Source organism: Hakea prostrata, chromosome 9 (genome assembly GCF_041222555.1).
Source record: "Hakea prostrata isolate BN-2017 chromosome 9, UWA_Hpros_2, whole genome shotgun sequence".
Classification (NCBI taxonomy): Eukaryota; Viridiplantae; Streptophyta; class Magnoliopsida; order Proteales; family Proteaceae; genus Hakea; species Hakea prostrata.
In genome coordinates, this window is record NC_142608.1 from 21451559 (window position 1) to 21459197 (window position 7639).

At 38.7% G+C, this 7639-nt stretch overlaps 1 non-coding gene across 1 annotated transcript; it reads left to right on the forward strand.

Annotated features, from left to right (window-relative positions):
• Window positions 1–6914: 6914 nt before the first annotated feature.
• On the forward strand, window positions 6915–7021 carry LOC149004991 (small nucleolar RNA R71). The gene has a single exon (XR_016170068.1). It is a non-coding gene; the product is annotated as a small nucleolar RNA R71 (small nucleolar RNA).
• Window positions 7022–7639: the final 618 nt, after the last annotated feature.

The following is a 7639-nucleotide window of genomic DNA, read 5'->3' on the forward strand; positions in this document are numbered from 1 at the left end:
GTGATCCACAGCCCGAAGATCAGGTATCGAGTAATCAACCTCCCACATAAACAATAACATAATCATGAACAATATTAATAAAAGTGCGGAAGATAAACCATAGTTCCAATAAGGAAAGAATGAATCATAAATAAATCAGAGTACTAGATATAATCAGAGTGACAAAACAGATAAGTAAAGTGAGGCAAAATCCCACTCTACAACCAGCGGAAAAGTAGTTCTAAAAGAGAATAAGCAAGACAAAATCTAATCCCAGTAGCAAGTACAATGGTAACTAAATTGTTCTCCACTTTATAGACAACATCCCTATAAGTGTAAATCTCAGAAACAGCACAAGGGCGCTTCCACTCAATGGTCGGACTAAGCATCGTACGGAGCATAACCACTCGCGGGATCTTCAGTGTAATTGTTGTAACCGCAATCACCTTCCTGGAGATATGCCTCCTCGCCTTGCGCTTCTTCATAGGGACCGTCATAATATTCAGTACTGCAGAATAGTCTAACAAACATTGTACAATAAAGGAATGAGTTTCAAAGAAACTCGATAAAGGCGATTAAATCCATAATAACATAAATGGCGGGATTTCAGAACAAACATAAATGCAATATGGTATGAGACAAGCAATGAATGAATGAATCTAACTCTATATATGTTGGTCTCTATTGGCAGACATGCTTTAAGTCATAGCACCGTACTTCTTTAGGAAGGTCTCAATTACTCATCATCAGTTGGTAATGGGTCCGGCATCCCTCGGGACATTCCATGGCTGGGGTATAGGTCACCACTCTCTCACATCACCATTGGTCTAAGTACCGGCGCATGTCAGGGTAAAGCCTAGCCAAATGCAAGTCTTCTACTTAGTTACATCAAGTCAGATCCAGATACGTCCATTCTTCGTCCCTAACGATCCTTTCCGGTATCCTTCACACTAGAGTCCTCATAGTCCCTGACTATGGACTCATCAACCCTATTGATCATCCACATATGGTAAACGGGAAGCTCTCACGTCCTCCCCCCCCCCCCCCCCCGCCCCCCTCCCCCCCCCCCCCCCCCCCCACCCCCCACCACCCCCCCCCCACCAACAACCCCCCCCCCAAACACCCCCCCCCCCCCCCCCACGGTCTCCCCCCCTTTCCCCCCCCCCCACCCCCCCCCCCCACCCCCTGCTTGTATCTCAAGATATTACGCAAGTATACGTATCGCAATCAAGTAATAAATGATAAGTACAGTATCGATCCCACGGAGAATTATATCCTTAACTTTCAATGTAAAAGTAAAATTGATTTAAATGAAATTAACAAGGTTGATTGGTAATTAACTAACTAAATACTCAAATGACAGGTAAAGAAAACTAAGGAACTAAGATGTAGATTAAGCAATGGAAGAAACTTAAATGAGTGACAAGTGTGTTAGGAATCAAGTTTCCCTTCCCCTGAATTTTATAACACAAATACTAAAGCAATACTACAACCCCAAGATAAATCAAGAACTTGGAATGAATGGCAATATGGTATTTTCCAATACACATAAGCTAGCATCCTAAATCAACATTTGCATATTCCTATGAAGAATTGAATTAAGAATGCAATTTAAACCCAATCCAATCAATGGTAATGTGAGGTAATTGGGTATTCCTACCCAACCTACTAATTAACACAACCTAATTAAAGATGATGCTAACTCACACAATTCAACAAACACCTAGACTTCATTAATTTTCCAATTAATGAAATCATAACATTCATTCAAGAAAGATCATTCAAGAACTGAAATTAGTCAATATAACATGCTGAATTCATTAACAATAAAGTGGATTGCAATAAAACTAAAGAACACATGATTAGTTACATATCAAAATTCAGGTTTAGGTACTACTATCATCCCAACACAGCTAAGATTTAGCCCATAATAGAATTCAAATGCATAAAACCAAGTATAGTTGACATGAGACTAGAAAATAAGAAGATAGAGTTATAAAAACAAGAATAAACTAAGGCTTCAATGCTTCCACATGAGCTCCAACTTTCTTCTTCAAAAAATCAGCAACTCCAGCAGCTCCTTGCTTCCACAAGAGCTCCAGCATTCGTTCTCTACCTCCTTCCTCTCAGCCAAGTCTCTCTTCCACCCTTGGTCGAATGTCTCCTCCTCTCCTCCTTGCCTCTCTTCTCTTTCTTCCATAAATGTCTTCAATCATTAGGTTAGATTCTGGCCATAGGATTAGAACTTTCCTCCTGAGATCAAGGGCTGAAAACCATCATGTATTTACAAGAATTTAGTCCACTTAAGTTAGCCCTTTTTGGTCAATTCCATTTGAATTGGATCTGAGAATATTCTGCTCCGTTGTTGTAGCAATGCAGCAACAACTCTACAACAAAGTTAGAGGACATGTTCTTCTATTATGAATCTTCACCTACATGTTCAAGAGAAAGAGAAACAGTCAAATTCATCCATAAAAAGAAGGGAAATTCATGCAATGGTGACAAAAATGAACTAAACAAAATGCAACATGTTAAGACTAAATAAGACAACACCTAATGAATACTATCACTAAAACAAAGACAAAATACTCCTAAATCAAGCCATCTCAAGTATAAAAGTTATAAATCTTAACTCTATTTCATAGAGTTATCACACCCCCAAACTTAAGACATTGCTTGACCTCGAGCAATAAAGACAAATGAAAACAACAACTAACTACTAATGAAAGCATGAGGAAATTAAAAGAAAAGAAAAGCAAATAACCTGGCTTAAGCATGCAATAGGATGAGTGTTAGACAGAAGTTGCCTCTCAATCTTTTTCTAAATTTTCAGATCCAACACATCTGGCCAATAACACTTAGATGTCATACTTTACTCATCAGGATGCTCTCAAGTGTGTGTGTGAAAGTTAAGGATCTTGCCCCAGATCACCCTAGTCTAGCTGAATCATGGTCATCAAGTTTAGTTCATTGATCTAATATGTTGACCAAATGATTACCTCTCCACTAATTAGGAATCCATATCTTTTTACAACCCCAAGAACTTGTTTCATACTCTTTTGAGCATTTGACCCCCCAAACTTATTCTTTATGAACTTTTTTTTTTAAATTTTTTTTTAATTTTTATTTTTTTTTGTTGTCATCTTGCCTTTTTACGCGAATATCGCTCATTTGTGATGAAGATACCCGGTTACTCAACAAGATCACAAACAAGAGTGCCTTGCATGCTCATATTTCGGGCCATTGTTGACGTAAAAAATACACATGGGTTACATGCATATTCCTGGTTAATAGGTTGCCCAAAACAGCGGAACATTATTCTCTTTTTCTTTCTCTCTTTTTTTTTATTTTTATATTATTATATTTTTTTATTTTTCATGCTCATATTTTAGGCCACTGTTGACGTCAAAAATACACATGGGTTACTTGCATATTCCTGGTTACTAGGCAACCCAAATCAGCGGAGCATTATTCTTTTGGGGAAGGGAAGGGGTCAAACCTCAATCAATATTCACAATGTACAAAGTTCTTGGAAACAGACAAATGGGGATCCCTAATGTGTAAGTCTTGAAGTTCTCATTTAACCAATTCTAAAATCCTAAAACTCTCACATTGATCCAACTTTCCCCAGGTTCTCCAGAGCTTGAAATATCACTTGGTGCATCAATAATATGGCATCACAGACATGAGTAAATGCAGACATTAGATCATTATAGCAGAATTGTGCTAAGATTTCCAACAAAATCAGAGTAAGAGGCACTGACATTCACATTCCTTAACAACCATCCAAATTTCATGAAAAGCCAGATTAACTACACAAAACATCTACCCAAAACAGCTACTCTAAAACTGGACAGCAACAAAAAAAGCAAGCCCCGAAAACTACTAAGCAACTAGGAGCATCCATAATCATAAAGATCACATATGCAATTATTGGAAAATTGCAAAGCTTACCCCCAAACTAAAGAGGAGCAAGTGTCCTCACAAAAAAAGAAAGGAAAAGAAAGTAAGGGAATCAAAAGAAAACAAAGTAAAAGAAGAGAGAGAACTTCCCTGAATAAGCTAGGCCTCATCATCATCATCTAAGGAATGGAACTCATCATCAGCAGTAGCTGCAGCAGCTGCATCTTCATCCATTGAAGCACTAGAACTAGGGTCTGTTCTGCTCTTCTTCTGAGGGGTCATTTCGAAGGGAATGCACAAGGTGGGCCCCTAACAACCAACATGGAATTCAAACAAAAACACTAACAAACTAAACAAAAACAAAAACAGTAGAAGATAAAAAAAACAACTAATCAACAGATGCTAAAACAGACCATATCAAACAAAAACATAAACACTATACAAGTAGAAAACAAAAAAAAAAAGCAAACAAATAACAAATAATTAACTACAACTAATCAGACAAATAGCAAGAACAAACAAATAACAAAAACAGAGGAGATGAGCATAGGGTAATGATGACCCAGAAATTCTGTGTTTGTGTGTGCGAGTGATGGTATCTCCAAAACAGCACCTAAAACAAATGAAAAACTTTGCATATACCCTAACGAAAACAGACACCAAGACAGCATAAGAACAAACACATAACCCACAAACCATAAATTGAACATTCAACAAAAACACAAACAAATCGAAAGTTCAAAAATATAGAGTGAAAGAAAAGAAATGGGGAGAACACTTAGCTGATGTGGTGTAGGGAAGATGGAAGGTCGAAATACCACAAAAACTTGCCCGAAACCCAGTACAGCACCGGTAGTCCTCTGAGAAGTGATTCGAGGATGGAATGGGGGAAAAAGTTAGGGTTTTTGTGAAAGATGGGCTATAGGTGAAGAAAAAGATTGCTTTGGTGGGTGAATGTAGGTAAATGGAGGTGTGAAAGTCTTTGAAAAACAAAAAATGGAAGAGAAGAGGAGGATGAGTTGCAGTGGAGGAGACGATGGAGCTGTGAGAGTCGATGAAGTGAGCTGAGTGTTTTGTTGGATTTTGGTTTGAAATGAGAGGTTTTATGGGTTTGGGTTGGTATTGGTTTAGAAGGGTTTAAAAAAAATGAAATTGGTTTGAATCAGTATGGGTTCAGCATGGTCTAATAGAAGTTTGAAGTGTATTTTTGATGGGTTGGTTGGGTTTGAGATGAAACCGGGTCGGGTGAGTGGTTTAATCGTTGTTGTAGCTTTGCTTGCAGCTTTGCTATAGCAACGAACACGAGAATGTAAGTTTCAACGAGAGAATGTAATGTGTTAACGGAACATGCAAGACCCGTAGCTGAGGATCAAAACTTTGTAGTAGCATTGTGGCCACATCGCTACTACAAAGATAGTGAAATTTGTTGGATATTGAAACATGCTCTGTTCAGCAGTTTGATTTAATGATAAGTTTGGCAAAACACCCAATCACTCTCTTTTTGTTCCCCACACTCCCTGCACATCAAAATATACATGTTAGCAAATTATCTATCATTCATTTTTTTTTTTTAATTTTTTTTTTATTTTTATTCAACACCTAATGAACTAATAGCACACAATTAAACGAAAAATAATGAAATCTAAGTGACCTCCCTTCTTTTTAAGCCTCTTGAAGGTTGATTGAAGATTTGTCCCGCTCCAATGGTGCTCCCCAATAATGCTTGATCCACTGCATGCTCTAGTTCCCAAGGCCATTTAATGATTTCTTCTTGTGCACCTTCCATAATTGGACTCAAACTCCTCTGTTGCTTCATGTACCTGTTGCAACATTCCTCCAACCAAATTTTAAGCTTTAATACTTGAAGGACTGGTCCCGTTGATCTCTACTATATTCCATCCCATTGCTCTTCTACACTTCGTCAGCACTTCAAGTAGCATATCTTCTTGCTCCTTTGTTAGCAGTGCTAAAACAAAAACATGGAGTGTTTTGGCTGCATCCAAATGGGCATACTGAGAGTGTTTTGAAAGAGGTGTGAACTCTAACATAGGTGGCTCTTCAATTGATGGTTTAGGGGCTTTAGTTTCAAGCTCAGATAATACAAGAGACTCAAATCTACTCCCACTCAATGCCTTAGCTGGTCTTGCCTCTAACAAATCCATATATCTACTTGCTTCATCATCCACTTGTTCAATTTCTATTGCCAATGAAAGCTCTAGTGGGTTTTTAATACACTCGCCTCCAACTCTTCGGAAACCAGCTCTTCAAGGACATCCACAACAAAGCACTCTTCTATTGCATCTGGAGATCTAGGATTTTCTGTAGCACATGGCAATGATCCTTGAGAGCGATTACTTAAAGCACTAGCCAGCTGTCCAACTTGATTCTCCAAATTTCTCAATGAAGATGCTTGACTTTGAATCATTGCATCATTCCTTGTCATATACTCCTTCAATAAAAGCTCTATTGATGAAGAGGGTTCCATAGGTTGAATGTTCACTTGCTGTTGAGCACTTGGAAGCGGATGAGGTCGAGGCAGGATGGAAGATGGGCTTGCATTCTGTCCTTGAGCATTCCAAGAGTAGTTAGGGTGCTGCCTCCAACCAAGATTATAGGTGTTGGCATATGGGTTATTGGCATTGCTGAAATTACCATCATAGTAAGCTAATTCTGGGTTAGATGGACAGCTATCAAAGACATGCTCCCCACCACAATATGTACACGAGATTGCTGTATGTTGTTGAGTTTGTACAGTTGTAGGCAAGTTTATGGATTTTAACACACTAGTTAGGGATGACACTTGTGAAGTTAAAGTTGTCACTGCATCTAACTCATAAATCCCTGCCACTCTCTTATTTGCAGCACCTCTCTCAGCTGGCCATTGGTAGTTGTTGTTGGCCATTCTCTCCAAGATCTCATAAGCTGCATTGTAAGACTTTGCCAATATAGCCCCATTTGCTGATGCATCCACTATGGATCGAGTTTGTCCACTTAAACCATAGTAGAAAGTCTCCATTTGAATCCAATGAGGAATACCATGGTGAGGACATTTACGCAAGAGCTCCTTAAATCTTTCCCATGCCTCATACAAAGATTCACCATCCAACTGTTGAAAACCAGTGATATCATTTCTGAACTTGGCATTCTTTGATGCAGGAAAGTACTTCATCAAGAACTTCTCTACTAAATCATTCCATGTGGCTACTGATTGTGGAGGTAAGGAGTTCAACCATGCTCTTGCTTTATCCCGCAATGAGTAAGGGAATAGCTTCAATCTCAAAGTTTCTTCAGTTGCTCCCGGTATCTTGAAAGAGTCACTTACTTCCATGAAGAGTCTAAGATGGAGATGAGGATCTTCTGTTGGCATCCCACTGAACTGTCCTATAGTCTGAAGCATTTGGAACATCACAGGCTTAAGTTCAAAATGTAATGCTTGAATTTCTGGCCTTACTATACTTGGATTCAGCTCATGCAACCTTGGGACAACATATCCTCTAATGGCCCTATCTCTATCATCACCCTCAGCTGCCATATTATTCTCATTATTATTCAACCCATATCTCATTGCTTCAGCCATTGTTTGACCTGCTGCTAAACCTCGCTACTTCCTTCTTCTAGCTCGAAATGTCCTTTCGATTTCAAGGTCAAAGGGTATCAACTCTTGATCAGGCAACAGACTCATACAAGGGTAAAAGCACCTGAGAATAAAAGGAAACTAATATCAAAGTAAAGAAATTTCAGTAGATAACTAAAACTT